The 20,255-nt window shown below is 42.3% G+C and overlaps 1 protein-coding gene across 8 annotated transcripts in view; it reads left to right on the forward strand.

The window, feature by feature from the left end:
- Positions 1–20,255, forward strand: part of GRM7 (glutamate metabotropic receptor 7) — a 430,791-nt gene that overhangs the window by 275,336 nt on the left and 135,200 nt on the right. The gene's annotated exons all lie outside the window — the stretch shown is intronic.

Genomic DNA, 20,255 nt, shown 5'->3' on the forward strand with positions numbered 1-20,255 from the left:
TTGAATAATCTGAAGTTTCCTCAGTATCTTCTTAAGTAACCTGAGATGTAAAAGGCTCCTAACTACATTAGCAGGAGTGCCAGTCCAGTATCAGTTTTGATCTCTATTCATACAACCTGATCTTTCATTTCCAACAAATGAATTCCCCAATATTACAGAACTTCTAGAAACTGCATTTCATCTCCGTGGACTCACAGAATATCAGTTTAGTTAAAGTTATTTTCAAAGCGTTATATTGGTACCGGTTTGACACCACACTCTACTGAAATGTCTATAGTGGCTCATTTAAAACTACTCACATTGCCTTTTCCTTAGCGTATTGCCTCTTTTCTCCCCTTCTAGCCTTTCTATACGTCTTTGTTTCCTTTTTTTTCTTTGGCTGTCTCTGACCTTAACTTGCCTCTTTCCTACCCTCTTCACTCTAAATCAAACACATTTTAATTGATGCAAGATGCAGATTTTCTGCCTGAATATCTCCTTCCATGCGCAGACTTTTTGTGATCTGTTCTCCCACTCTCATGTCTCCAGAAGCTTTTACTCTCCTTTCTAGCTATGGTCTGCAGTCCTCATTAATGAACCATGCTTACTGACGTGGAGGAGTGGGACTGGTCTGATTTACCGTAAATATAGACCAACTATTATGAGCCATTAGTTTTCCACGCTCCACTTTCCTTTAATGATTGACCTTTGGTTTCTTCTTAGCGTTTGTTCCTGTTAATATTGAAAATTGGGTAAGAAAAGAATTCTGTGCAGAATATTATTAAGAGTTTTCCCAAAGTAGATTTTTGCTAGTTTACTTCTGCCAAACCTCAGAATTTACTTGTACAAATAATACTGGAAGTAAAGCAGGTTTGGGGCAGGACTGGAATTTTGCCAAAAGGGATAGACCTCCAAGGGAGAATGCTTTCTGTTAATCCCCCTTCTTAAGATGCATTGATTTGTTAAAAACCTCTTTCTTACTGTATAAAATGATTAGTCCTACTCATAATTACTGTTCAATTGTTCTGCCCTTTTTATTCTTTAGAAATAAAGCATAAAAGCAATCCAGGCTAATTATCCAACTGGTTTACAGATTGCAGTCTTTCTACTTGGCAATTACAGTGTTTGAGATGGAGAAGGTTTATGACCCAATGAGTCAGTGTTCTCTGCTGGGTTCCAATCCCAGTTTCCGTCTCTGCTACTTAGAACGAGAGATATTACTGAAGTAGGACTCCTGGCTGAGAACTGGAGACACTGGGGTTCAAACCCCAAAAGTACTCCGTGAGATCTTGGACAAATCAGTTAACTCTCTTTTGCCTTAGGGAGAAACTTAGATTTTGGCCCTCTGAAGACAGGGAAATGTTTACCCTCCTGCTCCAGGACTATCTTTGATAGGAAACTAATGTAACTAGTAGCTCTTCCCTGCCTTTTGTACCAAGTCTGTCCATCGTCTGAATGTGTCTGGCCTTCTGTTTGCTTTTCAATTTATTTGCACACTGCCTATACTGGAAGATAGGTGGGATATCAAAATCAACTTGAAATATGAAATCAATAAACTTGGATGTAACTTGGTTTGAGGTCCTAGGACAAAGGCTTGAGCTAAATCCCAATTCATATGCACTAAATTGCAAAAGGAGAGGAACTGCGTTTCCTACTGTGCACTTTACCTCTTTTCTAAGTCCCATTGCTGGAAAACTGATTCGATTGACACAGGCTGACACCAGGAACCCAGCCCTACTAAAACCACTGACCAGCTAAAGTAGTCAAGATGGAACTGGAACTCTATTCACGTCTAGAGTCAAAGGGTTTGAGTGGCTGCGAATGAAGGTTGAGATACTCCGTCCATCTGCGCCTTCAGTCCTACTGATTATTCTTTATTGCTCCACTTAAAGGATCTGGCCTCTTCCTTTTCTCACTTCTCCATCATTTCTTCTTTATAATTCAACCTATTTTGGGGCCCAGTGGTTTCTTGTACTGGAGAAATTTGGATTCAAAAGTAATTTATTCATGAATGATATTGAGATTATACTACATCGAGACAGAGATCTCTCCTGCTAGTTGAGTAAGATTGATACCTTTTTGGAAACCCTGCTTTCTTTGTTTCATCTTCACAGGCTTAAATTACAGCCTAATAAATCAGAGGGCGTCTGATTTAGTAGGTCTGGAAGGGTGTTGGTATTTACTAGTTTCACCTGCTTTCTTATGTTTATTTGTACAAGTATTGACTGGGAGGGCAGAATTAAATGACTGGAGGCCACAAAATAAAAAGCAGGTCAAGCCCTGGGGGGCCAGCAAAGATAAGTGTGCTAAAATTTATTCTTCAACCGCCGATTGTCACAGGGCTGCCCCTGTTCCTCGTGAGGAATGCGAGGTTAAAACCATTAAGATCCTAGGAGTACTCACAAGCCAAGCCTTCCTACAGCAAAACCTCCTCAAACCATGCTTTTCCCAAGCCAGAAAGATTACATGTCCCAGCAGCCCTGGGGCCAGGAAAGCAGGGATGCAATACAAACCACACCCAATCAGGTTGAGACTGGTGCAGGCCAGATTAGAAGGTCTCCGAAGGCACACCTGTAGTGAAAGAAAAGGGAGCAGGAGCTCCAGCAATCCTCCCCATAACAGCAAACTCAGGAAGATAATTGTAATGAAGAGGATAAGGCTGTTTTTACGCAAGATTTTGAAATGGCTGATAGTGAAAGCTCCTTTGACATGGGAACAGAGAGAATTGATTTGCCTAGCTCAGAAGGCAATTGATAAAGGGGGAGGGAAAATGATAGGAGAGGGCATGAAGCCTAACCCCAAGGGAGGTTTGTCTATTTGGCATAGTTTGCTTTGGTTTGTGAGTGTTGGACATAAGCACAAGGTGATATAAACCCGAGAGCTAGTTTTGAAGTTTGTTTATAATGTTGGAACAATAAACTATACCAAACAAAGTTTTGAACTCTTTTCTTTTTGAGCATTACCAAACTATCAAACAACCTTGCAAACCGCTCATCCGAGGTTGGTGTAGACTGGTTTAGGCCACTTGCTGAGCCCAGCTTGGCTGCGCCCAGTCACATGATGCACTAAAAATTTTTTAGGGTGGCTGTGAAATCTAGACAACTCTTTCTACTTGTAACTTTACATATTTATAATTGACATTTGCACTTTATGCACAATTTGTTTTCAACACAAGGGAGGGTCCAAGGATGGTGTGCTGCAGTGGGCTGTAAAGCCTTTGCATGAGTTAAGTATTGAACACTACTGTGCTCACCGGACTATGCAATCGCATTGAGCACTTCCAGTTTCAAAAATATTAAAATAATTGAAATATTTATTAATGTAAAATTTAAAACTGTGCGTGTGTTTTTTCACACCCGCTTTGTTTTTGTTGAGAAGAACTACGTATCTGTTCAGGATTTTCATAGAGTTTTTTGAACTGGCTGAAGGGAGTAGGCATCTCTCCGGCCAGCCATCATAAGCAAGGTGAGGGGGAGGGTGGTCATTGGAAGCATGGGGGGTGTAGAGGAGATTGCATGGCAGTGGGAGGGGGGTGTTGCTTGGTGGCAGGAGCAAGTGGTCATTTCTCCCATTGGGGGTGGGGGGTGGCGTTAGCAGTGTCGGGTGATTGTGCGATGCAGCAGGAGAGATCTTCAATTTGGTTGTGGTTTTTTTTTTTTTTCACGTGTGTGTGTAGGGGGGGATGAGGATCTGAGCTGTCAAACCTTACTTTCCTGTCAGTGCCTGAGCAAATCTGCACTCAGGCATTGATCAGAAAGTAAGGCAACAACAGCTCAGACCTGTCAGCAAATTTTGGCCGCAGATGTGGCACAGTGAGATTAGAGAATCGCTCATCGATTATGAGAATCGCTTGGTGTGATCATTTTAATATTAATGATCTCATTGTAATACATTTGCGTGGCAGTATTGGAGACTGCTAGAAAACTCGGAAAAGGCCTCAGTAAGCCATTTTGATAATCCACCGTTAAAATACATGCACGCTAAACCGGCTGGAACTGGTTTAGTGAGCGCGTTAAAGGCAGATTTTAGTTTTGAGGACATGGAGCCGTGGGGAATAAAAGTTGAGGGCTTTTGCTCTATAAACAGAAGGTAGGTTCCTTTATTTTTGTGTGTGCCTTCTACCTTGTGGGACTTGTCTTACTGTGTTACCCCAGTCACACTGGTGCTGTTTCCAGAGGGTGAGGATTTGCTAGCTCTGTTCAGGTTTTCTTTTTGTCTTTTGTCATCCCTAAGAGAGGGGATGAACAACAATGCTTAGCTCTGTCATGTAGGGGTAGATGCAGCTTTCATTTGGAAGTTTAGGGAACTTGTTAAACCAGTGGGTATTACCATGGAGGAACGATGGGATGCACTATCCTCCCTTTTTACTAAACCGCGATAGCTTCTCCTGACGCTCATAGTTCTATGAGGTATGTGAACTAAAGGGGGGGGGGGGTTATATGAACTAAACTCCTTTTTTTAAAGTTTAATGATAAAATTGTGAAGGATATTAACTCGGTTTCTTCAATACTGAGGAGGTAAAACAAGCTGCCATCAAGTAGGGCTCTATGGAGGTGAAAATCAATGAGCTACAAGATCTTTAATGTAATTAAACTCTGGAATTCATTGCCAGAGAATGTGATGAAAGCATTTCACTTAGCAGGGTTTAATGGACTTGGGGAACTCCACTGCTTCTTTCTAGGACAAGCAGCATAAAATCTGTTTTACCCTTTTGGGATCTTGCCAGGTACTTGTGACCTGGATTGGCCATTGTTGGAAACAGGATACTGGGCTTGATTGATCCCAGTACGGCGATTCTTATGTGAGCCGAGTATAGAACAGTGAAGCCATTGTGACATCACTGATGACTTTGACTCTTAGACATTGGTGGAATGAGGCATTTTGACATCACAATATCAGCTCTAGAATGTTGCTACTCTTTGGATCTGGATTGGCCATTGTTGGAAACAGGATACTGGGCTTGATTGATCCCAGTACGGCGATTCTTATGTGAGCCGAGTATAGAACAGTGAAGCCATTGTGACATCACTGATGACTTTGACTCTTAGACATTGGTGGAATGAGGCATTTTGACATCACAATATCAGCTCTAGAATGTTGCTACTCTTTGGATCTGGATTGGCCATTGTTGGAAACAGGATACTGGGCTTGATTGATCCCAGTACGGCGATTCTTATGTGAGCCGAGTATAGAACAGTGAAGCCATTGTGACATCACTGATGACTTTGACTCTTAGACATTGGTGGAATGAGGCATTTTGACATCACAATATCAGCTCTAGAATGTTGCTACTCTTTGGATCTGGATTGGCCATTGTTGGAAACAGGATACTGGGCTTGATTGATCCCAGTACGGCGATTCTTATGTGAGCCGAGTATAGAACAGTGAAGCCATTGTGACATCACTGATGACTTTGACTCTTAGACATTGGTGGAATGAGGCATTTTGACATCACAATATCAGCTCTAGAATGTTGCTACTCTTTGGATCTGGATTGGCCATTGTTGGAAACAGGATACTGGGCTTGATTGATCCCAGTACGGCGATTCTTATGTGAGCCGAGTATAGAACAGTGAAGCCATTGTGACATCACTGATGACTTTGACTCTTAGACATTGGTGGAATGAGGCATTTTGACATCACAATATCAGCTCTAGAATGTTGCTACTCTTTGGATCTGGATTGGCCATTGTTGGAAACAGGATACTGGGCTTGATTGATCCCAGTACGGCGATTCTTATGTGAGCCGAGTATAGAACAGTGAAGCCATTGTGACATCACTGATGACTTTGACTCTTAGACATTGGTGGAATGAGGCATTTTGACATCACAATATCAGCTCTAGAATGTTGCTACTCTTTGGATCTGGATTGGCCATTGTTGGAAACAGGATACTGGGCTTGATTGATCCCAGTACGGCGATTCTTATGTGAGCCGAGTATAGAACAGTGAAGCCATTGTGACATCACTGATGACTTTGACTCTTAGACATTGGTGGAATGAGGCATTTTGACATCACAATATCAGCTCTAGAATGTTGCTACTCTTTGGATCTGGATTGGCCATTGTTGGAAACAGGATACTGGGCTTGATTGATCCCAGTACGGCGATTCTTATGTGAGCCGAGTATAGAACAGTGAAGCCATTGTGACATCACTGATGACTTTGACTCTTAGACATTGGTGGAATGAGGCATTTTGACATCACAATATCAGCTCTAGAATGTTGCTACTCTTTGGATCTGGATTGGCCATTGTTGGAAACAGGATACTGGGCTTGATTGATCCCAGTACGGCGATTCTTATGTGAGCCGAGTATAGAACAGTGAAGCCATTGTGACATCACTGATGACTTTGACTCTTAGACATTGGTGGAATGAGGCATTTTGACATCACAATATCAGCTCTAGAATGTTGCTACTCTTTGGATCTGGATTGGCCATTGTTGGAAACAGGATACTGGGCTTGATTGATCCCAGTACGGCGATTCTTATGTGAGCCGAGTATAGAACAGTGAAGCCATTGTGACATCACTGATGACTTTGACTCTTAGACATTGGTGGAATGAGGCATTTTGACATCACAATATCAGCTCTAGAATGTTGCTACTCTTTGGATCTGGATTGGCCATTGTTGGAAACAGGATACTGGGCTTGATTGATCCCAGTACGGCGATTCTTATGTGAGCCGAGTATAGAACAGTGAAGCCATTGTGACATCACTGATGACTTTGACTCTTAGACATTGGTGGAATGAGGCATTTTGACATCACAATATCAGCTCTAGAATGTTGCTACTCTTTGGATCTGGATTGGCCATTGTTGGAAACAGGATACTGGGCTTGATTGATCCCAGTACGGCGATTCTTATGTGAGCCGAGTATAGAACAGTGAAGCCATTGTGACATCACTGATGACTTTGACTCTTAGACATTGGTGGAATGAGGCATTTTGACATCACAATATCAGCTCTAGAATGTTGCTACTCTTTGGATCTGGATTGGCCATTGTTGGAAACAGGATACTGGGCTTGATTGATCCCAGTACGGCGATTCTTATGTGAGCCGAGTATAGAACAGTGAAGCCATTGTGACATCACTGATGACTTTGACTCTTAGACATTGGTGGAATGAGGCATTTTGACATCACAATATCAGCTCTAGAATGTTGCTACTCTTTGGATCTGGATTGGCCATTGTTGGAAACAGGATACTGGGCTTGATTGATCCCAGTACGGCGATTCTTATGTGAGCCGAGTATAGAACAGTGAAGCCATTGTGACATCACTGATGACTTTGACTCTTAGACATTGGTGGAATGAGGCATTTTGACATCACAATATCAGCTCTAGAATGTTGCTACTCTTTGGATCTGGATTGGCCATTGTTGGAAACAGGATACTGGGCTTGATTGATCCCAGTACGGCGATTCTTATGTGAGCCGAGTATAGAACAGTGAAGCCATTGTGACATCACTGATGACTTTGACTCTTAGACATTGGTGGAATGAGGCATTTTGACATCACAATATCAGCTCTAGAATGTTGCTACTCTTTGGATCTGGATTGGCCATTGTTGGAAACAGGATACTGGGCTTGATTGATCCCAGTACGGCGATTCTTATGTGAGCCGAGTATAGAACAGTGAAGCCATTGTGACATCACTGATGACTTTGACTCTTAGACATTGGTGGAATGAGGCATTTTGACATCACAATATCAGCTCTAGAATGTTGCTACTCTTTGGATCTGGATTGGCCATTGTTGGAAACAGGATACTGGGCTTGATTGATCCCAGTACGGCGATTCTTATGTGAGCCGAGTATAGAACAGTGAAGCCATTGTGACATCACTGATGACTTTGACTCTTAGACATTGGTGGAATGAGGCATTTTGACATCACAATATCAGCTCTAGAATGTTGCTACTCTTTGGATCTGGATTGGCCATTGTTGGAAACAGGATACTGGGCTTGATTGATCCCAGTACGGCGATTCTTATGTGAGCCGAGTATAGAACAGTGAAGCCATTGTGACATCACTGATGACTTTGACTCTTAGACATTGGTGGAATGAGGCATTTTGACATCACAATATCAGCTCTAGAATGTTGCTACTCTTTGGATCTGGATTGGCCATTGTTGGAAACAGGATACTGGGCTTGATTGATCCCAGTACGGCGATTCTTATGTGAGCCGAGTATAGAACAGTGAAGCCATTGTGACATCACTGATGACTTTGACTCTTAGACATTGGTGGAATGAGGCATTTTGACATCACAATATCAGCTCTAGAATGTTGCTACTCTTTGGATCTGGATTGGCCATTGTTGGAAACAGGATACTGGGCTTGATTGATCCCAGTACGGCGATTCTTATGTGAGCCGAGTATAGAACAGTGAAGCCATTGTGACATCACTGATGACTTTGACTCTTAGACATTGGTGGAATGAGGCATTTTGACATCACAATATCAGCTCTAGAATGTTGCTACTCTTTGGATCTGGATTGGCCATTGTTGGAAACAGGATACTGGGCTTGATTGATCCCAGTACGGCGATTCTTATGTGAGCCGAGTATAGAACAGTGAAGCCATTGTGACATCACTGATGACTTTGACTCTTAGACATTGGTGGAATGAGGCATTTTGACATCACAATATCAGCTCTAGAATGTTGCTACTCTTTGGATCTGGATTGGCCATTGTTGGAAACAGGATACTGGGCTTGATTGATCCCAGTACGGCGATTCTTATGTGAGCCGAGTATAGAACAGTGAAGCCATTGTGACATCACTGATGACTTTGACTCTTAGACATTGGTGGAATGAGGCATTTTGACATCACAATATCAGCTCTAGAATGTTGCTACTCTTTGGATCTGGATTGGCCATTGTTGGAAACAGGATACTGGGCTTGATTGATCCCAGTACGGCGATTCTTATGTGAGCCGAGTATAGAACAGTGAAGCCATTGTGACATCACTGATGACTTTGACTCTTAGACATTGGTGGAATGAGGCATTTTGACATCACAATATCAGCTCTAGAATGTTGCTACTCTTTGGATCTGGATTGGCCATTGTTGGAAACAGGATACTGGGCTTGATTGATCCCAGTACGGCGATTCTTATGTGAGCCGAGTATAGAACAGTGAAGCCATTGTGACATCACTGATGACTTTGACTCTTAGACATTGGTGGAATGAGGCATTTTGACATCACAATATCAGCTCTAGAATGTTGCTACTCTTTGGATCTGGATTGGCCATTGTTGGAAACAGGATACTGGGCTTGATTGATCCCAGTACGGCGATTCTTATGTGAGCCGAGTATAGAACAGTGAAGCCATTGTGACATCACTGATGACTTTGACTCTTAGACATTGGTGGAATGAGGCATTTTGACATCACAATATCAGCTCTAGAATGTTGCTACTCTTTGGATCTGGATTGGCCATTGTTGGAAACAGGATACTGGGCTTGATTGATCTTCAGTCTGTCCCAGTATGGAAGCTGTTATGTTCTTAGTGGTTCCTTTACCAGGGTAGTAATTTTTTTACATCATAAGGCTGAATATTTAGAAGACCAGCTGAGAAAACACAATTTGTGTTTCTTGAATTTCCTCAGGTCCACTTTAATAATTTCTCAGGAAGGAGATGTTGAACATTCCAGGCATTTTGGTCAAGGATTTTGGCTTGTGATGCCAATTTTATTGTGAAATTTCCTTGTATTACTGTGATTGGTTTTCAGGGTAAATAGAGGATTTTATGAATGCAGAGGAGGGTGTGGAGTTTCATATTTGAAACTTTACAAATGTAGAATCGCTATAGAGAGGGCCTGAAAATGTGGCTTTGTGATGACTATGCTCCTTTTTTTTTTTTTTTTTTCCCTTTTATGTGTTTTTTTCCTATACTTGGATTTAGTGGATGGGAGGTTCATAAATGTCCTCATATGTTTCTTCTCTTTTTTTAAATTATATTTCTGATTTTCTATATTATCGATGAAGGGGGACCGGTTTAAAACCAATGCCAGGAAGTTCTTTTTCACCCAGAGGGTGGTTGACACCTGGAATGCGCTGCCGGAGGTTGTGATAGGACAGAGCACATTACGGGGTTTTAAAGAAGGATTGGATAAATTCCTGACAGATAAAGGAATTGAGGGATACAGATAAGGGTAAAGATAGGATACAGAAAGGGTATCAAGGCGAATTTTAAGGGATCACATACAGGTCATGGATCTGATGGGCCGCCGCGGATGCGGACTGCTGGGCGCAATGGACCACCGGTCTGATCCAGCAGAGGCGACTTCTTATGTTACATTACATTACATTAGAGATTTCTATTCCGCCATTACCTTGCGGTTCAAGGAGGATTACAAAAGATATAAAAATGGGGGTTACAAAAGATATAAAGAATGGGGGTTACAATGGAAGAATAATAGTCATTTCTAGCGTTGTACAGAGTAGATCATTTGTAGAGAGTTGTAAAGAGTCAATCCATTGTCATTTCTAGAGTTGTTAAGAGTAAGAGATTTTAAGAGTGGGTGTGGTTAGGACTGTTTCAGGACTTTCTTGAAGAGTATAGTTTTTATTTCTTTTCTGAAAATCTTGTAGTCTGGGGTGGTTAACAGTAAGTTGGAGATTTGGCTATCCAGTTTTGCAGCTCGAGTGGCTAGGAAGCCATCGTATTGTTTTGACCGTTTTACTTCCTTGATCGGGGGAGGTGTGAAAGGGGAGTGCGTTTTTCTATGTCTGGTTGAGGTTGCTTGGATGAGGCGATTGTTTAGGTAGGCTGGGCTGTTTCCGTTTAGGGTTTTGAATATCATGCAGTAGAATTTAAATAATATTCTTTCTTGGATTGGTAGCCAGTGTGAGTTGATGTAGGCCTCTGTGATATGATCATGTTTCCTCAGTGAGTAGATGAGTCTCAGAGCAGTATTTTGGATTGTTTGTAGTTGCTTGGTCATCGTGGCAGGGCAGGGGAGGTAGAGGATGTTGCAGTAGTCTAGCAATCCTAGGGTTAGGGATTGCACTATAAGCTGGAATTATGTTCTTATGTTCTTCTTATGGTATTGGAAAAGCTTGCTAAGAGAAGGCAAAAAAAGCGATTTTTAGATAAAGTGACAAATCAAATTGAAGCTACAAAACAAATAACTAAAATAACTGTTTCTGAAGAGCAAGAGAATTTCCTCAGAGCTGTGAATGAATGGATTGCCAGTATCATTGTACGCAACACAAAGCAGCCAAAGTTCATCCTCCAAAGGCCTTGCCGCCAGATCAGACTTTAATAAGCCGTCTCTGTAAATAAGAAGTTGTCTTCATAAACACATTAAGCTGCAATCAGTGCTTTTAAAGGAAACAGATTGTAGCTGAGAATGAATTGACTTGTTTACCAAGACATTGTCGTTCTGGAAGGCCACTTGGTGTCGGCATATGTCCAGAGCTGTCCTAGTCTAGATAATTTATTTATTTTCATTCATGGACTATGCTTTAAGGGAGGTGCCACAATCCAATATTAGGGTCTTATCTGTATAAAAGCACTGGCTATCTGGATGGATATTCAGAATTACTCGTATTATCCAGATAGTGTCTTTGAATACCCTTACAGATCTCCTCTGCACTATCCAGACACAATGACACAACAGCAACTTATTGTTTCTGTAGCGCTACCAAATGCACTCATCACTGTACATTAAACACACATGAGAAGTCCCTGCCCGATAGAGCTTACAATCTAATTATGACAGACACACAGGACAAAAGGGTGAATCTATGTACGCTGCTCAAGCAGGGAATTAGAAGGGGAATGATGAGGCGAATAGGGTGGGGGACTAAAGAGAGATCTCTTAAGCCTTATCTCTCCAACACAAACTGAATTGTTCCCCAATTTCTCTTTACCTCCTGCATCCTGCCCACCTGTATGTTGATGACTTTACATTGTACCTATATTTGCTGATTGTCCAGCTCTTCTTTATTGTAAACCGCCTCGAAATACTACGGCTTTGGCGGCATATAAGAATAAAATTATTATTATTATTAATCAGCAGAAATGGGTGCTTTACAAGTTGCTTAGGACCTAAATGTAGTTTCAAAAAGGTGGGCTTTCAGCCTGGTTTTAAATACTGCCAGAGATGGATCATGACATACAGAGCCGGGCAGGTTGTTCCAGGCATACGGTGCAGCAAGGTAGAAGGGACAGAGTTGGGAGTTGGCTATAGAGGAGAAGGGTACTGTCAAGGGCATCTTGCCCAATGAATGGAGTTCTCAGGGCAAATTGTAGGGAAGATAATGAGGAACTGCACAGTGAATACATTTGTAATTCACTAAGAGGAGTTTAGAAACATAGAAGATGACGGCAGAAAAGTTTCAAGTTTATTAGGTTTTTATATACCGCCTATCAAGGTTATCTAAGCGGTTCTACAATCAGGTATTCAAGCATTTTCCCTATCTGTCCTGGCGGGCTCACAATCTATCTAACGTACCATCAAGTCTGCCCACTCTAATGACCCACCCCCCTTGATTTTACCCCCCTAGAGATCCCACATGTATATCCCATTTCCTTTTAAAATCTACCGATGGAAGCATGCGTAAAGTTCAAGTTCACCTGCCTCTGTTTCAAAGTACTATACGGACTAGCCCCTAAATACATAACTGACCTTTTCTCCTTCTCAGCCAACAGACACAAGAGAAGCTCACACTCGAACTTCGTTTCCCCCCCAGTTAGAGGATGTAAACTGAAAAAACACCATGAACACCTTCTCTCACATCAGGCAGTATTATGGGGTAAAGATCTAGAACAATTGCTTTCGCCCACTACGTATGAGGAATTCAGGAAGCGCCTAAAAACATATCTATTCCTGAAGTATCTAGACAGCTAACCCGTACATCTCTTTCTCCTCAATAACGGTTCTCTTGACCTATTAACCAATTTCTTTCATCTCTTTTAAGTTTAATCAATTTGTACCTTTTTTTTTATTCTTTTGTAAACCGCATAGAACTTCACGGCACTGCGGTATATAAACTGCTATTATTATTATTTTAGGCGATGCAGGCAGCTTGGAGGAGGGAGTCTGCATCCCTCCAAGTTATCGATTTGAGGTAAGGGGAGGTGGCGGCAGAGACGGGGAGGGGATCACTTGCCAGCGGGAGAGAGAGGGCATCTCTTCCGCTGCAGGGGAAGGGGGTCAGGTTGGGTCACAGCGGGGATTTTAGGGGTGTTGTGATGCAGTGGAGACAATGGGCATCACTCCCACTGCATCACAACACAGGGGCTTTCTAGCAGTCTCTGACACTGACCAACACCCATGGACCTTTTTTAAGAATCCACTGGAGGGTTCATTTCAATGTTGAAGAGCCCATTTGCATGTTAGTGTTGGAGACTACTAGAAACCTCGCTAAAGACAGAGATAATCCATTTTGATAATCCACCGCTAAACTGCATAAGAACATAACCACCTTACTGGGTCAGACTAGTGGTCCATCAAGCCCAGTAGCCCGTTCTCACGGTGGCCAAAACCCAAGGAGTAGCAATATTCCATGCTACCTTTATAGGGCAAGCAGTGGCTTCTCCCATGTCTTTCTCAATAACAGACTATAGACTTTTCCTCAGGGAACTTGTCCAAACAGTTTAGCGACGGCATTAAAGTTTTGAGAATCTGGGCCTTAGTGTCCTTATTGGTGTATAAGGGAATAGGCAATAATTGCAAATAACAAGATTCTGAAGTTTATAATGCCTTGTGTGTTAAAAGCAATACCTTGAACCTAATTCTATAAATGACTGGTAACCAATGGTATTTTAAGAAAAGGGGAGTGAATCGCTTGTTCACTCTTTCCAAAAATACTAGGACTAGGGGACATATGATGAAGCTAAGTAGTAGATTTTTTTTTTTAAAGGAGAAAATATTTCTTCACACAACGTGTAATTAAACTCTGGAATTTGTTAGAGAATTTGGTGAAATCAGTTAGCTTAGCGGGTTTAAAAAAGGTTTGGATAATTTCCTAACAGAGAAGTCCATAGGCCATTGAAATGGCTTGGGGCAATCCACTGCTTATTCTTAGGATAAGCAGCAGAGTGTCTGTTTTGCTACTTGGGATTTAGCTAGGTGCGTGGGACCTGGGTTGGGAACTATTGGAAACAGGATACTGGGCTTGATGGACCTTCGGTCTGTCCCAGTATGGCAGTTCTTATGTTCAGGTATTCCGCTCCCCTTCAATCTGCAAAAATCTGCTGCACGACTTACATTCCGTGAAAGCTGTCAGATTCACATTACCCCCTCCTCAAGTCACTTCATTGGTTACCCATCCATTTCTGAATACAGTTCAAACTCTTCTTACTGACCTACAAGTGCTTTCACTCTGCAGCCCCTCAATATCTATCCACCCTTGTCACCTTCACTGGGCAAGCCCCTCCTATCCATTCTCTTCTCCTCCACTGCCAACTCCAGACTCTGTTCCTTCTATCTTGCTGCACCGTATGCATAGAAAAGGCTCCTTTAAGGCCCACTTTTTCAAGGCTGCTTTCAACTTCTAACTCCCACTCACTGTAAAACTACCTACAATATGTCCACCCTATCATTCTCTCTTGCAAGAAACTCCCCAACCTCTATATGTTCTATCTGTCTGTACATATTAGAAAGTAAGCTCATCCAAGGAGGGACCTTCTATTGCATGTTAAATGTACAGTGCTGCATATGCCTCTCAGTGCTGCAGCAGCGGCAGAGAATAGAGACTGAGAAGCTTCCGAGTGAATACACTTGAAGTCAATAAGAGGAGTTTGAACGGTATCAGAAATGGATAGGGAGACTTAATGAGAGGACTAATGTGAGTGTAGCAACATTGGTGGAATATAAGTCATGCAACAGAATTTTGAATGAATTGAAGGGGAGGAAGATGGTTTACATCAGTGGTTCCCAACCTTATTCTGGAGGACCACCAACCAGTCGGGTTTTTGGGATAGCACTAATGAATATGCCTGAGAGAGATCTACATATATTGGAGCTGACAGGCATGCAAATCTGCCCCATGCATATTCATTAGGGCTATCCTGAAAACCTGACTGGTTGCGAACCACTGGTTTAGATGAAGACTTGTGAGTAGCAAGTTGCAGTAATCTAGGTGTGAGGTGATAAGAGTGTGGATGAGGGCTTTGGTTGTGTACTCAGAAAGGAAGGGACAGATTTTGGTAATACAAAGAAAAACCACAGGCTTTAGCGATCTGTTGGATTTGTGTAAAGAAAGAGAAAGGAGTCAAAGATGGCCCCAAGATTGTGAACTGACAAGACAGAGGATAAGAGCATTATCCACAGATAAAGATAATGGGGGAAGAAGAGAGGTGTGTTTAGGAGGAAAGATAAGAAGCTCATCCTTGGCCATGTTCAGTCTTAGATGGCATTGAGACATGGATCTGGACTCCTGTTGATATTGAAAACCATGGGAAGAGATCAGAGACCCAAGGGAATAAGTATAGAGGGAAAAAAAGAAGAGATCCCAGGATAGAATCCTGAAGTATACAGACTGATAGTGGGATAACAGTTGAGGAGGATCCACTAGAAAATACACCAAAAGTGCGATGGGAGAGATCCAAGAAAGAAAAGAGCCCTGAAATCCAAATGAGGACATCCTATTGCTGCTTCTCTCCCTCCTCGCCAGTGCATTCACAGCTACCAGGATCAATGGTGGACAGTGTAATTGGGACAATTTCTGTCTCTCTCATCAGCACTGATTGCATTTGTTTGTACTTAAGAATCTTCCAGTATCCTGAGGGACACTAGCATCTCCCTGTCCCCAATACTTCCTGTCCTTATGGATCTGATAAAACAGCAGGATACTCTCTATATTTGACAATCAGCTTGAGTCTATATAAGTGCATTTGTGACTGTACAGTACGATTGCTAAGAGTACCATAATTTTATTCTCTGAATGTCGCTAGAGATATCAAAAGCCCAGTCTATCAATCTCTCTAAATGCAACGAGTCCTGTTCTTCCTTTTCCAAACTGGACAAGAGTGAACAGGAGGAATACAAATATTTGAAGCTTTCTGATGGTCTTTCTAGAAGCATTTGCTGTACCTGGCAGTTCTGAAGTTCTCTCCTTTCCTCATTCCTGCCCTAATTATTCTGTAACATTCAACAACCAGGTTCCATATTCGACAGGCAAAACATCCAACCAGACCAGTAAAGGAATATTAGAAGCAGTAAAAGGGAGGGAGGGGGTGCTGTTGGGTTGGCTTCGAAAGGAGGAGAAGGGGAACTGCCAGGATTGCTTCTGGAGAAGAGGAGCCACCGACACATGATTTAATAACTTTGAATAAGTTTTTCTCACCTCTTTTGTTCCCATTTACAAATCATTTGTAAGTATGTTGCAAAGCACCAGAATCTGGAAAAATCCATTCTGGAAGGAGTGGCGTAGTGGTTAGAGCTACAGCCTCAGCACCCTGAGGTTGTGGGTTCAAATCCCACGCTGCCCCTTGTGACCCTGGGCAAGTCACTCAATCCTCCAACCATTGCCCCAGGTACATTAGAGAGATTGTGAGCCCAGACAGGCAAAAATGCTTGAGTACCCGATTGTAAACTGATTGATAACTTGGATAGATGGTATATAAGTACCTAAAATAAATTCACCCCCCTCCATTGAGAGAATTGACTGTTAACTCTACCTGCTCTTTCCTATTTTTTAAGAACATAAGAATTGCCGTTGCTGGGTCAGACCAGTGGTCCATCGTGCCCAGCAGTCCGCTCAATCGGCGGCCCTTAGGTCAAAGACCAGTGCTCTGATTGAGTCTAGCCTTACCTGCGTATGTTCCAGTTCAGAAGGAACTTGGCTAACCTTGTCTTGAATCCCTGGAGGGTGCTTTCCTCTATAACAGCTTCTGGAAGAGCATTCCAGATTTCTACCACTCTCTGGGTGAAGAAGAACTTCCTTACGTTTGTATGGAATCGATCCCCTTTTAACTAGTTCCAGTCCACAAAATCTAGATACACTACATCAACTGGTTCATTGGACTACCAGTCATCCCTGCTCTTGCCTCGTCCACCTGTGAGTTAAAAATGGCAGCAATGATTCCCTAGCAATAATTTTGGAATGCTGCCATTAGGAGTCAGTGTTTCATGCAACTGAGAGAAGAAGTAAATTGGAGTCCATGGTTAGGACCCACAAATGTCCATTTGGTAGTATGATTTTGACTGGACTAGTTGGTCTTGAAAGAAAGGAAGTCTCAGTGCAAAGCTTACCTGTACTGAAAATAGCACCAATTTGTTTCTACAGTGAATTATAGATAAAGCCGTGTAGCTTGAATTAATCTAATGTGCATACAATATTAGCATTAGGCCTCAGAGGCTATAACTGCAACACCTGCCTCCACTTCTCTCTCCAATGCAATTCAATATATAGCCAGTGCCTTTGGCTAAATTAATTCATTGCTCGAACATAGATTTCTCAGTGTGAGCTGATGATATCCAACTTTGCATACCACTGGGAAAAAAAAGGCAAGAGGTAAGAGTTAATTTAAACTCAAGCCTGGGGCAGATTTCAATCTAGCTGAAATCAAACAGACTCAAGTTAAATCCTCAGAAATCAAAGCTCCTGTGGGCAGCAAAACTCTACACATTACTTCCCCCCCCCTCCCAAATGTTGGAGATTATGCAAATTTCTTGCAGGTCTGAGGCTTGATGCCACATATCAGGGGGGGGGGGGTTAGGGAGAAATTTGGTTCATTATTGTCTTGAATAAATCATCTCTGACAGGATTTAAGGATTCACTGAAGTGACACTTTATTTTTAAGTTTACTTACAAGAGAGACTGTTAAGTAACACAGCTCAGGTGTCCCAAGACCTCCTTTTTTCTCCATCTACACTTCCTGGTGCTCTCCTTAAATCACTTCACTGGCTCCCTACCTTGTTTAAAAGAAGACTGAAACCCTACCTTTTTGATAAATCCAGAACCCTACTCCCTACTGACCTCCTGTTTGTCTGTCTTGTCTCCTTGGAGCAGGGACTGTCTTTTTTGTGACTCTGTACAGTGCTGCATACTTCTGATAGAGCTATAGAAACAATTAAAAGTAGTAATCTCCTCCCATAGCTTCCAGTATCACCTCTATGTCGATGACTCGCAAATCTACCTCTCTACTGAAATTTCTACGGGAATCCAGGCCTGAATTTCAGCCTGCCTGTATGGCACTGCTACATGGCCAAGACTGAACTCTTCATCTTTCCTCCTCCCCCTTTCTCCATTCTCTATTTCAGTGGATAACGATCGCATCCTTCCTGTCTCGTTGGCTCACAACCTCGGGGTCATCTTTGACTTGTCTCTTTCCTTCTTTCTGCATATCCAACAAACAGCTAAATTATGTTGTTTCTTTCTCTACAACATCGCTAAAATCAGGTCTTTCCTCTCTGAACAAGCTGCCAAGACCCTCCATCCATGTTCTCGTCACCTCTCGCCAAGACTACTGCAACTTGTTTCTCATATGTCTTCCACTAAGTCATCTCTCTTCCCTTCAATCTGTGCAGAATGTATTTATTTATTTCATTTTATGTATTTAAACACCACTTATAGTCTAAGTGATTTACATTCAGGTAGGCAAGCGTTTTTCCCTATCTGTTCACAATCTATCTAATGTGCCTGGGGCAAGGGGTGGATTAAGTGACTTGCCCGGAGTCACAAGGAGCCAGTGTTGTTATGCTCACGTTACCCCTCTCCTCAAATTGCTTCACTGGCTCCCTTTCTGCTTCCATGCAGAACTCACACACTAAATGGTGAGACCTTAGCTAGGACTAAGGCAGAACGTGACTTAGGGGTGATCATTAGCGAAGACATGAAAACTGCCAATCAAGTGGAGAAGGCTTCATCAAAGGCAAGACAAATGATGAGTTGTATCCGTAGGAGTTTCGTCAGCCGGAAGCCCGAAGTCATAATGCCATTGTACAGATCCATGGTGAGACCTCATCTGGAATATTGTGTACAATTCTGGAGACCACATTACCAAAAAGATGTGCTGAGAGTTGAGTCGGTTCAATGAATGGCCACCAGGATGGTCTCGGGACTCAAAGATCTCCCGTATGAAGAAAGGCTGAACAGATTGCAGCTATACTCACTAGAGGAACGTAGAGAGAGAGGAGACATGATTGAAACGTTTAAATATATCACGGGCCACATCGAGGTGGAAGATGATATCTTCTTTCTTAAAGGTCCCTCGGCCACAAGAGGGCACCCGCTGAAAATCAGGGGTGGGAAATTTCATGGCGACACCAGGAAGTTTTCCTTCACCGAAAGGGTGGTTGATCATTGGAATGAACTTCCACTTCAGGTGATTGAGGCCAGCAGCGTGCCAGATTTTAAAAGGAAATGGGATATACATGTGGGATCTCTAGGGGGGTAAAATCAAGGGGGGTGGGTCATTAGAGTGGGCAGACTTGATGGTACGTTAGATAGATTGTGAGCCCGCCGGGACAGATAGGGAAAATGCTTGAATACCTGATTGTAGAACCGCTTAGATAACCTTGATAGGCAGTATATAAAAACCTAATAAACTTGAAACTTTTCTGCCGTCATCTTCTATGTTTCTAAACTCCTCTTAGTGAATTACAAATGTATTCACTGTGCAGTTCCTCATTATCTTCCCTACAATTTGCTCTGAGAACTCCATTCATTGGGCAAGATGCCCTTGACAGTACCCTTCTCCTCTATAGCCAACTCCCAACTCTGTCCCTTCTACCTTGCCAGTGCAACTGTCGGTATTAAGGTGTCACGTGATCAAATTTCTTTAGCCTGAAGATTAGTCTGACCGCTGCATTTTGCATTAATTGTAAACGTCGCATATTTTTTGGGGGAGATTGCTAAATAGGCGATGTTACAGTAATCAAGTTGACTTAGTACGAGGGATTGTACCAGGATTCTGAATGCTGACATATCAAAATATGATTTGATGGATCTAAGTTTCCAGAGAGTGAAAAAACCCTTTCTGATTAAGGAGTCCACCTGGTCTTTCATGGTTAGGCATTGATCCAGAGTTACACCCAGTATCTTCATGGTAGACTGAATAGGGTATCTAAGGTTATTGATGCATAGTGGTGTTTTGGTATCAAGCGGGTGTGGCAAAGCAACAAAAAATTTCATTTTTTCTGAATTAAGTTTGAGCTTGGAATCAGTCATCCATTGCTCCATCAAATTTATAGCTTCTGATGCTTTGGGAATAGTTTCCGTGATAGAGTTAGCAAATGGGATGATAATCGTAAGGTCATCTGCATAACTGAATAATTTTATTCCCAGCTGGGTTAATTGCACACCCAG

This window comes from Geotrypetes seraphini, chromosome 17 (assembly GCF_902459505.1).
Source record: "Geotrypetes seraphini chromosome 17, aGeoSer1.1, whole genome shotgun sequence".
NCBI lineage: Eukaryota > Metazoa > Chordata > Amphibia > Gymnophiona > Dermophiidae > Geotrypetes > Geotrypetes seraphini.